A 16717-nucleotide genomic window follows, 5' to 3' on the forward strand; every position below is an offset into this window, starting at 1 on the left:
CAGATGATTGACTATGTGCATCTTGAATTTTACAGTGTATGTGTATCTTTCTTTTAAATTCACTTGCACAGCTAACAGCATGTGCTGCTCTATATGTTCTGTGTGAGATCGCATACAGAAAAATAAAGAAATAATTTGCCCTTTTCCTCTACTGTAGTGTAATTTCAGTTTGGTATATTTAAAGTGCTTGACCCCTTGCAAATAAAAACAACTTTTTTTCCTTTTTGATATGACACATTATAAGGTTCTGGTTTTATTAATTTTTCTATATTTAATACTAAATTTAGTGGATATTAACTATTCAATACCTATTTGTTAACTTGCATGTCATCACACTTCAGAAGCCAAATTTTATGAGGAGCAAATGCTTTCTTCAGGACCTGACTAACACATTAACAATGGAATTATTTTAGAGTTTGAAAAAAGGTGAATAGTTAGTTGAATGTGAATTTATAAAGGATGGTTCTTGTTGGTTTTCATTTGCTTTGAATAGCAGTTGTTCGAAATGGAAGTTTTATAACTTGTTGGATCCAACTTAAGTAATGACCTTTTTTTCTGTAACTACATAATCTCTCCAGAGGTGCTTTATTTATGGAGCTCATTATATTAAATAAGATAGTGAAAGGGAATAAAGCCCTTGCTTGGAGATATAGGGAGTTTATCTCCCACATAACCAAACTCCCTAATTTTGCTCCATTTCAGATGGAATTTGGATGAAAAAGGATGTCTGTGAGCTGGAAGTTGGAAACAACATACTGTATCTTTGTTCTAGGTTCATAGGTCCATATGTACATCCTAAGTTAATTCCCACCAGGTTATTTATAAGTCTTACCATACAATTTCCAAGTTTCAGTCAATTTTCCTAGGTTATCCTTAAACAGTTTTAGTGATGGACACTGCTTCACATGGTTGGGGGCCGGTTCCAGAGCAAAGGAATCCTCTGAGACACATATGGTGTTATTGTTTGTGAAACATGGTTAAAGAACAACAATTGGAAGCCATTTCTTTCAGTGTATAAATGTTTTTACTGTAACAGATATTCTAACAAAATATCAGGTGGAGGTTTTATGATAGGAATTAAAGATAGTTATGAGACCTGTGATTATTACATGTTTAATGATAACAACAATACTATAGAATGTGTAACTATGGCAAAAAAAAAAAAAAAAAACAACTCTGGAACATATAACAAATGTTGGAGTGTACAGACCACCAAAGTGAAGTGCTGATGACCTAAGGAATTCATACATTTCATGCATGAAACACAAGAGGGAAGAGTAATATTAGCTGGGGACTTAAATTTACAAGAAACAGAGTGGAATAATATTCAACATTAGGAAGGAAATTATTCAAATCTGTTCAGGAACAACAATTCCTTGGGATTGTAAAAATACTGTGACACCCCTCGTGTGGCTGAGTAATCAAGGAGTCTCAATCCTCACCAGTGATACCTGTGAGGGACTTTCACTTGGAACAAAGTATATCCAGATGCAACAATCTGCACCAAGCACAGCTTTCTCTTAAGAGCACACAGGGAACACACTCCCGTCCATGGGATTGGTTTCCATCTCTCTCACCAGGCCACAAATACTCCACACTGACCACAGCTTTAGAATTGAGTCCTCAGCTGAGTGTTCCAAGCCAAGACCTCCACCACCCTCTCTGTGAAACCAGTGCTCTGTGTCCCTTCTCCAAGTAGCTGACACACGCAGTCTTTGAGGTTTGATTCACACACACACACACACACACACACACGCACACACACGCACACACATGCACACACACACACACACACACACACACACACACACACACACACACACACACACACACACACACACACACACCTGGGAAAGGCTGACACAGATTTACCAGCTATGCCCCCTCTGCTCAGATTATAAGGTAGATACTGCCACCAGAACATTCCAAAGCCAGCTACCCTAAGGTTCTCACAAGGGTACCCAATTATACTGAGCTAAATTAATACTAATACAAATGGCATTGTTTATCCAATGCAGCAAGCCTTTCATGAGCAGTATGACCAAATAAATATAAGTACTCTCAAAGGTTAAAATAGTCTGTAAAAGACCAGCCACAATAAAAAGTCTGAATATATTTAATACTACATTATAAAAGAACATGAAAATACTAAATATCTATTTACAGTAAACACCAGAGTTTCATTCACAAGAAATATTAAAAATAACACAGATGGAAAAAGTCACACAGCTAAAGAAAAACAATACTTAACTAATCTCACCATATTTTCCTGACTGATCTAAGGAATTACTTATTCCCTGGTGTCTTACTAAAGCAATGCAGGATGAAGTGGGTGAGTGATCATTCCTTGTCAGGTTTCAAAAACAGACTGCCCTGAGACTTCTGTCTCATCTAGTATTAAAACATTGTTTCAGCACTAGATTACAGAACAGCATCACATACGTCTATTCACTTAACTTCTGGTTCCCACACTACCCCCTTTACTAGAAAATGAGCCAGCATCTTGTATATATGTCTTATCACATACACACACACACACACACACACACACACACACACACACACACACACACACACACACACACACACACACACACACACACACACACACACACACACACACACACACACACACACACACACACACACACACACACACACACACACACACACACACACACACACACAGCATTGCTAAGATGTGTTATAACATCTGGAAGCTATAAAACCATTTCAAAAGCTTCCACCCTTCCATGGTAGCAATTAGTTCATCCCTAAGAACACTACAGCAGGATTCCTAGTCCTAGTTTAAACATACATTTTGTTGTTTCTGGCTGCAATCAGAGATGTAAGTTACAATCTCTATGGCCTAAACCAGATATTTTAATTTCAGACTATTTTTCAAAATTCCCTGGACTGAGATGAACCTCTTCTCTTCCTGTATCCTCTGTTATAATATATTAATTTCACCAGTTACAATACAGTCTGAAATGCAGGTATATTTTTTTCTGTCCAGCAGGACCCACTGTTGGTACATTTCAACACAAGCAAATTTACAAATACATTTTCAACATAAGCATCTGCACTAATCAGTTTGATTTATAAATGGCATAGAATTCTTTACAAAACTCCAGTTAGCTAAGTTGGCATATGTTACACATCCACTGTCCTACTTCTCCTGACATAGCTGGCAATATGTCACATCATCACATCTTCACATTTTGATGAGCAGTGGTGTGGATATTAATTGAACTTCAGTAGCCTGTAGGCATTTGTCACTGAAAGTTTGTGTACTCTCAGTAGCCACAAGGTACATGTACATTTTCATTTTCACAACCGTTTTATTTATTTTTTATTAGTTTAGTTTGGTCAGGGTAAGCAGGCAAAGATGTCAGCAGTGGATTATAGAAACCTGACAAAGAACCAGTTGGCCAAGGTATGTGAAGCCAAAGGACAGGTGAATGCCAATCTGACTAAAAAGGAAATTATTTCAGCCTTAGTCACAGCTGTAGCTCAGACCATCAATGAGGAGGATAGCCAGTATGATGATGATGGGGACTTGCAGTCCTCAGAAACAGGACAGTTCACCTTTTCTACAGAGGACTTAAAAACTGTATGGAGTTAAAGAAAATTAAACTGGAGGCCAAACGCTTGAAATTAGAATTAGTGGAGAGACTGCAGCAAGCAAAGCAGATGGAATTAGAATCAGCAGCGAGAGACTGCAGCATTTGGAGGTTGAAGAAAATGAGAAGCAGCATCAACATGAGAGGGAGATGCTGACTCTTCAACAGGAATGTGGAGGTAATTAGGAAGGGAATAAATGAACTCCAAAAGCAACAAAGTTCAGTAAATGTCTTCCACAATTTACAGACAGTGATAATTTTGAAGTTTTATTCATATGAGTATAATGTTTTCCAAGGGATCTGGGTGTAGTTCCTGATCCCCTTACTCCTTGCTAAAGCTGTAATTGTTGTTTCTAAATTGTCTGATACGGGTTGTTCAAACTATGATAAAGTTAAACAATGTTTATTGGAATGCTTTAAGTTAATATCATTGCAGAGGCCCTAGACAACAATAAACTCATTTTCTGTCTCTTCCTAGATCTCTCCAAAGCCTTCAGTACTGTCGCTCATCCTCTACTACTATCCAAACTCACAAATCTCCACCTATCCCCCTCCGCACTTGCCTGGTTTAATAGTTACCTATCTGGCAGGGAACAATCTGTCAAATGGCTCTCATCCTCCTCACCTTTCCTTCTCATCTCCACTGGTGTTCCCCAAGGCACCATCTTGGGACCCCTTTTGTTTAACATCTTCACCAATGATCTTTACACTGCATGCAAAAAATCCACACTTATTCAGTATGCTGACGACTCTACACTTATATCCATCTCAAATAACATTTCTGAACTAAACTCCTTGACCCAACAAGCCCTACCAACCACTGAACAACGGCTCTCTCACAATCTACTGATCCTAAATCCCAAAAAGACCAAACTCCTACTTTTCCTTCCCCGTTCTCTTTCTCATCACAAAACCTCCTTTTTTATTCCATCTTCTAAGAATGCAACTATCCAGCCTGACACCCACACAAAACTCCTAAGGGTCATTATCGATGATGAAGTAAAGTTCAACCTACACATACTCCGTTGTATAAAAAAAAACAAACCAGAAACTAGGTCTGCTATATCGGAACATAAAATTCCTAACCCCTGAATCTAGACTTTCCCTGGGCCAGGCACTCCTCCTCTCCTCCCTCTTATATGCCATTCCAGTTCTTACCAATATCCAAGCCTCCACTCTAAACAAACTCCAACAGACTTACCATAAAATAGTCAGATTCATTACTAACTCCCCATACTACTCACACCACTGCATTTCTTTAAACTCTCTTCAATGGCTTGAACTTCACCAATTTCTACTATCTTATCAATTTCATATGCTACACTCTATTCTTTATAAAAGCTCCTTCTGTCCATCTCTATCTTCCTTACTCTCTATCCACATCCCATCCCTGACCCTCCATACCTCTAACCAACAATTACTTGATGCCTACCACCCAAAAAGGTCAGTAGGCAAACTACTCTACAAACACTCCCTTGCCCATGCTTGGAACAAACTTCCCCTTGACTTACGTTCAATCTCCCACACCTCACACTTTAAAAATAAACTAAAAGCTTATTTTCTCAATTCCAGGACCTGCCCTTGCCATGACCCCACCTAGTCTTACTTCCCTTTATGTAGCCTCAAAAAGTCCATACTTAGTACCTCATTACACCTCTCTCTCCAATATGTCTACTATGCATTTGCATAATTTTATACAATAAAAAATTTTTATTGTTGACCTATTGAACTATATCAATGTAAAATTATGTTACTAAGCTTCTTTTTAATGCAACTTTAACTTTATGCATGCAACCCAACATAGGTGAATCTTTTTGCTATAACTGCTATCACGTCAATATTGTTTAAAATTGTACTTGTTTAAAAATCTATTACTGGAGCTTTTCTCCTTGGGTCTCCACTGAAAATGGGCCACAAGCCTAGTTGGACAAATCTGGTTAACAAATGTCAATAAATAAATAAATAAATAAATAAAATAATACCTGAAGCTTAAAGAAAAAAACTTCCATGAGCATAGATGCAAGGGCAGATTAAAGTGTATGTAATTATATTGCTGAATTAAGCACTTACTTTCATAGGTGGATGAGTGGGTGTCAGGTCACCACTTTTGAAAGGCAGGCAGACCTTTTGGTGAGGGAAAAACTCCTTAGTACTTTGCCTGAGGACATAAGAATCTGGTTGTCAGCCCAGGAGTGTAGCTCTGCAGATGAGTTGGGGAAAAAAAGGGATCTCTACTTAGTAATCAAAGCATCACTACACAAAAAGGGGAAACCCAGTGCTACACATGGATATTAGGGAATGCATGGTGGGCAGCCAAAACCACCCCAAAAAATTCCACCAGTAACAGGGGGAGCCACTAGTTCAGGTACACAGCCAGGCTCAAGGGTTAGATGCTTTAAATATAATCAGTGGGGCCATGTTGCATACATATGTCTATGGAAGGAAGGTGAGAACAAAAGGTAAGGGAGTCAGCAAGTGGGAATGACAGTATGCCAGTGGTAAGTTGTCTGAAGACAACAGGGGTACCAGACTATCACTGGAGTTTATATCCTATCTTAGTGGATGGAAAACAGACCACCGCTAAGAGACACACAGCTTATGACATTACTATTGTGAAGCTTGCAGTGGTTAAAGAGGAGCAGTACTTGTTTGGGCAGTCCACTCCAGTCAGAGCTTTAGGAAGGACTCCATTCCAAATGCATTTGACCAGGGTTCATCTTGACTGGGAAGGAGGAAAAGGAAGCAAGGAAGTAGGTATGTTTGAGGATATCCCTGCAGATGTCTTGCTAGGGAATGATCTTGATAATGCAGTACCTTGTGTGCATGCAGTTCTCACAGTCAGGTTTGGAGACAGGCATGTGGGACTGGTAGCCTGGGGGAGACCCAGACAGACTCCACACCTTAAGACAGGACTGGCAAGGTAGCTATTTCAGGGAGGGAGCTATCCTGTAGCAGTGAGCCTGAAGGTGAGCCACAACTGCTGGTAGATACCGATGTTCCCTTGGACAGAGTGACTGAAAGTGGAGAGGTTACTGGTAGTACCCAGGTTGGCAGTGAGGCACCACTGTCAGATGATACCAGACTCCCTGTGGAAAAGGAGCTGGGAAGGGTCACAAAGACAGAGTTGAGACAGGCTCAGCTCTCGGACTCTACACTAAGAGGTTTGAGGGAGGTAGCTAAATAGGCTCCTGATTCTCAAGGAAAAGGGAAGTATATATACTGAAATAAAGGGTTGGGTCTGAGATTGCAAAGGATGTAACAGGGTATTGCAGGAACTGTGAGCAGTGCCAAAAAGTAGGCAAGGCAGGAGACAAGGTCAAAGTTCCTGTGATGCCTTTGTCTGTGATTCAGGAGCTGTTTCAAAGGGTAGCTATGAATATTGTGGGGCCTCTGAGTACCTCAAGTTCCACAGGGAAGAAGCATATCCTGTTGGTTGTAGATTATGCTACTAGATAGCCTGAGGCAGTGGCTCTGTCTTCCATCAGGGCAGAGAAGGTGGCAAATGCTTTGTTAGAGATTTTCAACAGGGTAGAATTCCCAAAGAAATACTGACTGACAGAGGTGCCAATTTCATGTCAGACCTGCTGGCATGACTGTGGGAGTGCAGTAGGGTGAAGTACCTAAAGACCGCCCCCCACCACACCCAGACTAATGGTCTTATGGAGAGGTTAAACTCTACATTAAAGGACATGTTACGGTAATTTGCAGGCCAGTTTAAGAAAGAGTGGGACAAGTATTTGCCCCATCTGCTATTTGCATGCAGTGAGGTACTCCAGGAATATACAGGTTTTTCACCCTTTGAGTTGTTGTATGGGCATAGGGCGAGGGGCCTTTTGATTTGATTCATGATGAGTGGGAGGGTGATTGTGAATTCCACAAGGAGTCTGTTGTGGCATATGTCTTAAACCTCAGGATAAGGCTTAAGGAACTCATGAGCTTGGCCCAGGAGAACCTGGCAAGAGCTCAACAGCAGAAAAAAGTGTGGCATGACAAAGAATGCTTGAGCCCGAGAGTATACCGTAGGACAGCAGATTATGTTTTTCATTCCTGTCAGACACAGTAAGCTGCGAGCAGCTTGGGAGGCACCCTACAAAGTGGTAAGGAAGGTCAGTGATGTTGAAGGTCAGTGATGTTAACTACATGGTAAACCTGCTAGGCAGAAGGCAGCGGCATAGATTGTACCATGTTAATATGATGAATCCTTACCATACGGAGGCCCTGGTGCTGAGTATTTGCAGTGAATGGCAGGAGGAATCTGAAGAGAATCTGGTATCTGATCTCCTCAGTAAGGCTCGGACTGACACCTCGGTGGAAGGGGGTAGCAATGTCCTAGTGGCTATCCCCTACAGAGGTTCAAGAAATCTGAGCAGTGTTACAGGAGGTGCTGGGCATGTTCACTGGGAAACTTGGGTGCACCTACCTGGTGTAGTACCACATGGAAACAGGACCCCAAAGAACTATCAAGCAGGCCACTTACAGGGTGCCTGAGCCCATCAGACAGACTCTGAGAGAGGATATACAGGACAGGAAATGTTGACAATGGGGATAACCGAGTAGTCCAGCAGTCTCTGGGCCTCCCTAGTTGTGCTGGTACCAAAGAAAGATGGCAGCATCATGTTCTGCATGCACTACAGAAAACTAAATAGTTACACAGAGTCAGATGCTTACCAAATGCCTAGAACAGATGAAGCCTTAGAGCAGTTGGGTGTGGCTATTGATCTGACCAAGGGCTACTGGCAGATGCCCTTGACTCCCTCTGATAGAGAAAAATGTTAGCCTATGTGACTTCTTTTGGGTTATATGAGTTCGCAAAGATGCTCTTTAGAATGAAAAATGTCCCAGCAACCTTCCAGTCACTGGTAGATTGTATCCTAGCAGGAGCAGGAGATTATGCCTTTGCTTACCTGGATGATATTGCTATCTACAACCATTTCTGGCAAGAGCACCTTCAGCATAAAAACAAGGTCCTGGGCAGACAGCAAATGGCAGAGTTAACCATTAAACCAATTAAATGTCAGGTGGGTATGGCAGAGGTCTCCTACCTGGGATGTAGGTTCCCTATTGATTTGTTGACAGCTTAGGTTGTCAAATGCATATTCATTGACACCTAAATGTTGAACGCTTAAAATAGCGAATGGCCACATCATCGAATTCTTTCCTCGGGAAAGAATTCACATGGTTGTTCTCGGGGATTTGCCCTTTCCCCAATGTAGAACAGTCTTGGAGTTGGTATATTTAGTTAGGGGGGTGTGTTTTTTTATTTTGTTTGCAGATGGCCAAGTGAAGTCTTTCCCTAGGAAAGAATTCAATGATTTGGCCATTCGCTGTTTTTAGCTTTTGACGCTTAGGTGTTGATGATTTATAATCAATAACCTAAGCTGTCAATGTTATGATATAGACATGGGATATAGAGTGGGGAGTGGTAAGGTTAATACATAACCTGACAAAGTGGAACCTATTCAGATGTGGCCTGCCCTGGTTATCAAAAAGCAGCTGAGGGAATTCTTGGGTGTAGCAGAGTACTATAGAAAGTTAATTTCCAATTATTATAGTACAATAGCTGCTCCCCTCACAGACCTGATGAGGAAAAACAGGCCATGTAAAGTAGTGTGGACCCCAGCCTGTGATCAGGCATTCCAAAAGCTTAAAGGGCCTTTGGGAGGACTCCCTGTGTTAGCCAGTTCAGATTACAGCAAATAATTTGTTGTGCAAGTAGATGCTTCAAACCATGGGGTGGGGCTGTACTCACCCAGGTTTCCTCAGAGGGAGAAAAGCACCCAGTTTTATATCTCAGCTGCAGAGTTTCTATCAGTCCATCGAAACTTTAGCAGTTCGAACACCATATGTTCAAACTGTGAAGTTCGAAAACTGATTATCGTAAAGCCGCAGAACACCAAATTCTTTCCCAGGGAAAGAATTCAGTGGGCCGTTTATGTGGCTTCGCAATTTTCAGCACTGTGGTGGAAAGTTACAGGTCAGGTTCAGGTAAGTGTGTGATTATGTGGGCGTTCGAGTTAGGGCACGAGTTAGGTGAGTTAGGGTTAGGGTGCAGGTGAGGTGGATATGTGATAGTGACAGACTTTAGGGTTAGGGTGGGATAAGTGAGTTAGGGTTAGGGCATGGGTCAGGTGAGTGTGCGATAGTGACGAACCTTAGGGTTAGGGTTTGGGTTAAGGTAAGTGGATAGATAGTAGTGTATGTACAGTTTAGTGTAGGGTTAGATATAGGATTTTAAGTGTATGTGTGTGGATTGCTGCTTTTTGGTGTGCCTGTGTTGTGTGTGTGTTTCTTGGAACAGTGATTTTTTTCCCTGGAAAAAAATCACTGTTCTAATCCTTCGATGATTTTGCACTTTGAGGTTAGAAGTTTGAACATATGGTGTTCGAACTTCTGCCATTTCGACAAAGTGATATAGACCCTCAGCTGTAGAGTCCAACCCAGTGAGAAATGTTATGCTGCTGTAGAAAAAGAATGTCTAGCCATAGCAAGGGCAATGCAGAAACTTCAATCCTATCTGTATGGAAGGAAATTCACTGTAGTTACAGACCACAATCCTTTAACATGGCTACATTGATCCAGCCAGCAAAATACCAAGTTATTAAGGTAGAGCCTAGGGTTGCTGGCATATCATATGACAGTGCAGCAATATAGTGGAGTCAGCAATGCCAATAGAAATGGGCTCTCAAGACAGGGTATGGGTTAATGTGTTCCCAGATAGGTTCATGTTCCTCAAGCCACTTTTCTCAAGGGTCACTTGAAAAACTAGCTTGAGTCTTCAGAGGGGAGAGATGTAATTATGTGACATATTGCCAGCTATGCCAGGAAAAATAGAATGGTGGATGTGTAACATATGGCAGCATAGCTAGCTGGAGTTTTGTAAAGAATTATATATCATTTGTATATCAAACTTATTTCTACAGATGCTTTTGTTGAAAATGTATTTCTGAAGCAGTTTGTGTTAAAAATCTGCGAACAGTGGGTTTTGCTGGACAGAAAAGAAGTACACCCATATGCCATTCAATATTGTAACTGTTGAATATATTGCAACAGAGGATACTGGAAGAAAAAATGTTCATTTCAGTCCAGCTAACTTTGAAAAATAGCCTGAAATTAAATTACCTGGTTTATGCCATAAAGTTTGTATCTTACAGCTCTGACTGCAGCCAGAAACAAAATGTCTGTGAAAACCAGGACTAGGAATCCTAATGTATTGTCCTTAGGGGTAGAAGTTTTTTTAAATGGTCTTATAGCTGCCAGATGCTGTAACACATCTTAGTAAAGCTCTATGTGTGTGTATGGTAATACATATGTACAAGATTCTGACTCAGTTTCTAGTAAAGGGGTACTGTGGGAACCAGAAATCAAGTGACCAGATGTATGTGATGTCATTCTGTAATCCAGCACTGAAATTATGTTTTAATACTAGATGAGACAGAAGTCTCAGGGCAGTCTGTTTTTGAAACTTGATAAAGAAGGATCACTCATCCACTTCATCTTGCTTTGCTTTAGTAAGTAACCAGAGAATAGTAATTCTTTCAGTCAGGAAATATAGTGATATTAGTTATGTATTGTTTTTCTGTATCTGTGTGAATTTCTCCATCTGTGTTATTTTTAGTACTTCCAGTGATTGAAACTCTGGTATTTATTGTAATAGATATTTAGTATTTCTGTGTTTGTTTATTATTTAGTGTTAAATATATTTAAATTCTTCATTGTGGCTGGCCTTTTATATTTATTGGGTGACATTGTGGCTGCTCCTAAAAACCTTGCTGGGTTGGTCAAACACTACCATTTTTATTAGTATTAATTTTACTCAGTATAATTGGGTACCCTTGTAACAGCCTTAGCATAGCTGGCTTTGGAGTGCTGTGGTGTATGTGAATCAAACCTCAAAGAGTGTGTGTGTGTGTGTGTGTCTGTCGGGTGCTTGGAGCATGGCCACAGAGTACTGTTTTCACAGAGAGGGTGGTGGAAGACTTGGTTTGAAACACTCAGCTGAGAACTCAGTCCTACAGCTGTGGTCAGTGTGGAGTCTTATATGGGGCCTGGTGAGAGAGAGGGAAACCCATCACAGGGCAGGAGTATGTTCTCTGTGTGCTCTTAATGAAAATTGAGCTTGGTGCAGAGAGGTACATCTGGAAATACTGTGTGTCTATTTTTATTCCAAGTGAATGTCCCTGACTGGTGTCAGTGGTGAGGACTGAGGCTCCATGATTACTTGCCCAGAGACAGGACATCACAAATACTACCGGGAATGAAACATACTAGACATAATGCAGGAATCAATAAATTCTGTGTAGGCTTCTCAGAGATCTTACATGGAGTTTACGTGTTTGGTTGATGGTGAGTGGTGCAAGACAGAGTCTAATGCATATCGATGAGACATGGCATGCCTAATCCATTTCACAACATGTAGCAGTGTTGCTGGCTGTAAAACCTTATAAGTGAAAGCATCTTCCACTGAATGCCACAATGATTACCACTTTACACATAGAGAAACCTTGTCAAAAAATGTAGATACCAATTCTGTGTAAGGAAGAGCACCTACGGTGTGAGAATTTGCAGGCAATACCACAATGCTCACCAGGGGGTTTACAAATAGCTGTCATTCTGCACAGATGCCAAAATAATGAAAATGACAAATAACCAGTAATAGGAATATATTTGGCATAGACGACATATAGGAATGTGTTAGAATGTCACACTCACAACCTCTTAGAGTAAGAAATTTGGACAAAGCCATAATAATGGGGGGAATAAAGGGCCAGAAATAGGGACAGAGTTTTAATATTACACTGACAAACTTAGGATGTTGATAGAATATAAAGGTTTTACATTAGCATGAACTTTCTTAAAGAGCATGAAGTTTCTGACTACACTCTGCAATGACATGCCAATAAGTTGTCAGGATAAAATATTATGGGGAAAAAATTACAAATATGAGATAAAAACTGCACATTCTGCACAGATCAGGATAGTTGAGAGGTATGTACTCAAATGTATGTAATATTGAGTCACATCAGTCCAGAGATAATCCTAGTGATATGGCAGAAAACCACATATTTGTTAAGGAAAACATCTGGATGTCCTGGGAATATCTGAGCAGTTGAGAGGTATGAATGTAAAGTATATGGTCCAAACACAGTACTGGACTATGTAACTACAGTGCAGAGTATTATGATATCCCATTCCTGGCATTCTGTACTGAAGCTGTGTTAATGATCTGTAACAAGACATGGGACTAACATGTAAAATGATCACCCATGGAAAGTGTATATATATTGAATATAGATACACAGATGAATTGTAGCAACAAACACAGGGAAAGTATACAGGTGAAACTCCCACATGTACAGCAAAGGAGAGGGCATGTCAGTGGAAGATGGTTGTAACAGCAACACCACGCACATATTTATATGGTACAGTATGGACTGCACAGTGAAAATGTGTTGTCTGTGACTGTCACACAAAGTGACATAACAATGGAGAGGATGTCTGTGTGAGATAAGTATCCTTACATGAATAATGCAGAAGGCATCTATCAGGGATCTGACATAAAATTGGGTAGGGTGCATATTGAGATAGTGTATAAACTGATATACCGAATATGAGTGTACTCTCAGCAGAGGTCTCCAGCAAGGTGAACACAGGTAAAGGATCATGGCAAACATTACAAGAACCAACCACAATCAGACAATATCACAATAATACCACCAATAATCCTATGCCTCCGACATAACATATGTGATGTGGGGTGATAACACATGAGCTGGCACACATACTTGACAACTATTATGATACATACACACTCTATGACGGTAACCACATACACTGTCCTGGTACTGTAATGTCTGCAGGAGGTTTTAGAAGGGACGTTGGCTGCCATACCTATGTGTGACGGTATGGTCAATGCAGGCTAGTTGCCTTGTGTACATGGTATATATCTGTGGCACAATCTGCAATGTCATAAATGATATACATGCCATTAATGTTGTCAAACACCTAGGTATGCAGTTTGTTCATGAGCTGAACAGGTAGCATACATGCATCTGGTGTAACACCTTTAAGGCCAAGAACACTGCATCAACTGGCCCAGACAATATCCCAGGATGCCATATAAATAGCATGAAACATGACCTATCAGGCCCTCTGGAATTGCTATTTAACTGCAGCCTCCAAACAGGCTTCATGCTTCATGAATGGAGAACAGCAACAGTTATTCCTCTGCATAAAGGTTGCCCATCTGTAGACCCTGGAAACTACAGACCCATAAGTCTCACTAGTCTTATATGTAAAGCCATGGAACTAATTATCATGGAAATGATCAACAGTGATATAGTAAACCTCCAGACACTGGATCAAACTTAATTTGGTTTTGTCAAGGGCAGGACATGCCTACTCAACTTGATGGACTTCTTTGAGAAGTGATGGATGAGGGAAAAATGGCTCACACAGCCTACCTTCACCTGACCAAGACATTTGCCCTGTTGGGCATTGTTGAAAAACTCAAGGAGTTAGGTACAAATCTGTATATCACTCGGTGGATATCAAACTGGCTCAAAAACAGGGCCCATGAAGTTAGAACTGGGGAGTCCACATCTACAAAGAGGTCAGTGACAAGTGGAGTCTCTCAGGGATCTGTCCTTGGACCACTCCTTTTTGCCACTTACTTCTCTGAAGTCAATGCTAATTCAATGATCTCTGTCTGACTGCATTTGCAGATGATTGCAAATTAGGAGCTGTCATTGAATCTCACACTAACACAAATATTGCCCAGGAAGGGCTGACAGAGAAACTGCTGATGTCAGAGCCATGGACTAAAACTAAATGACAAGAAATGCATAATAGCATCCATCAGGAAATCATCCACCCCTGGTAACTATCATATTGACAACATACCCCTTAGAGTTGACTTAGTAGTTATGGATACACATTGACAGTAATCTAGCCTTTGACCATCACATGTTAACAATGGTGAGGATCTATGGAATCTAGGTCGAAAAAAGTAATTGTTCCACTGTATTCAACATTCATCAGACCTATCATTGAAAACAATGCCCCCTTTGGTATGTACCTGACCAGGCATAGCCAACAACTGGAGCGTCTACAGAAGTTCCTCACTAAAAGAATACAAGCCATAAGTAAAATGTCCTATGCAGATTGCCTCAAGGTCCTATCACTGCATTTTGTCTCCTACAGGCTTTTGAGGGGAGATCTATGCCTGACATACAGGGCATTGTCAGATCCTGCTCTGATATACCTCCTGCATATCCACAAAACCAACAGCACCAGAATTACCCATTCTAAAGACTTAAACCTTGCCTGTAATATAAATAGGACCTGCTGGAGGGACAGGTATGTATCCCAGAGACTACCCCATCTCTGGAACAGGCTCCCCACCCATGTGAAGCAGAGTTTCTCCCTAACCCAATTCGAACGCAACTTGGAAAAATGGAGGGGGAACACGAAATTCATCCCTTATTTGGCAGATATGTCTCTAATGGACACAGACAACCTGTAAATTGTTCATCCCCAGGACCCTGCTTGTAAATTTTTCATCTCTCAAGCCCCTGCTTACAAGGGTATCAGAATTTGTCAGAGGTTTGGGATGCATGGCAAGGCTTAATGGTTGTTAGTCTAACAAAAACATATGACCCTATTGTTCTGCACCATCAGACAGTCATGTATATTTCCCAGAAAGAGCACCTAGGTATGGCCAATAAGCTGTGTGACAGCTCACTGTGACAAAGGTGGTACACTTCAGTTACACATCACTGGGAGATGTGTAGGGAAGTACATGAAGAAGGGTACATTGTACACATATATTGCTGTGATGAAATCTGGTAACCATGAAGTTATAATGGCTTGTGATGTGGATGTCCTTCACTTGCATTCATGGAGTAGTCAGCACTGTGACCGCATACTGGTAGATGAACCAATTACCTTCTACCCCAGAACACAGGTCACATACAAATAAGTTTGATTACATGGTGTAGCATCCACATTATTTTATTTATTTATTTTGCATTTGTTTACCATGAAACTTTGACTAGGATAAAACCCATTTTCAATGGAGGCCCAGGGAGAAAAGCTACATATATAGAGATTATACAAAACTTATACAAGAAATCATACAAAAAATATACAAGATACACAGTACACCAGAAATTACATTCTATGCTATTGTAACTGACATTTGCATTATACAATCATCTAATATCATTCCTTATTGTAGTGTAGAAATTGTAATTTCTCAAAGTAAGCTGATGAAGGGTTTTCAGATTATACTTGGGTGGTGTGTCGGTTTCCTGATTCAAAAAATCTCTCCATGTGTCTTGTCAATGCATGTATTGTCATGGCTGTGGCAGCAGTCTCTGGTATATGTTGCTACTGTCATATCACAGTTGGTGTTAATGATTGCAGACAAGCTGTAGTCCTTCAGGCAGCTGTTTGGTCACAGCATGTGTATGTCATCTGTGATGTCCATCACTGAACTTATCACCAGGAAGGAGCCTAGCAGACAACCCTGATGTACCAACCTGATCACTGGACCTAAGATATATGTGACATTACACATTTCAACATAGTGAGATGCCATGTATGTCATACACTGGTCTACCCATTTGGTGATATAGCTGTTTATGGACACATATGACAGTATTGACTGAATACCTCAGTGTGGAGTTTTGTCAAATGCCTTGACTTTCACACAATGATAGTGTTGTCATCATGCATGTCCTCAATGACCTCTTTGAGGACATCTATCAGATGTAATGAACCTGATGTAGCAGCAACAACTCACACAGGTCTGTTGCACGCACCTGGTATATTACTAGTGTACTTGTAGAAGAGATCCATAATGACATGTTGGTCTACGTCACAGTCAGGGAGAATCAGGATGTCTCTATACATGCATGCATCAGGTGCTGTCCTCCCAACTCAAGTGGATGCAGGTCAATGTACACCCTTGTATGAGAACATAGGCCATGTGGAGGATGTGTTGAACTGTGTATTCAACTATATTAGGAAGGTGTATGTGCTGGGTCACTCCATAGGTGATCTGTGATGTTTTCACAGCAATAATTCTATGTGAT

The sequence above is a fragment of the Protopterus annectens genome, chromosome 5.part1 (genome assembly GCF_019279795.1).
Source record: "Protopterus annectens isolate FY-2018-M chromosome 5.part1, PAN1.0, whole genome shotgun sequence".
NCBI lineage: Eukaryota > Metazoa > Chordata > Ceratodontiformes > Protopteridae > Protopterus > Protopterus annectens.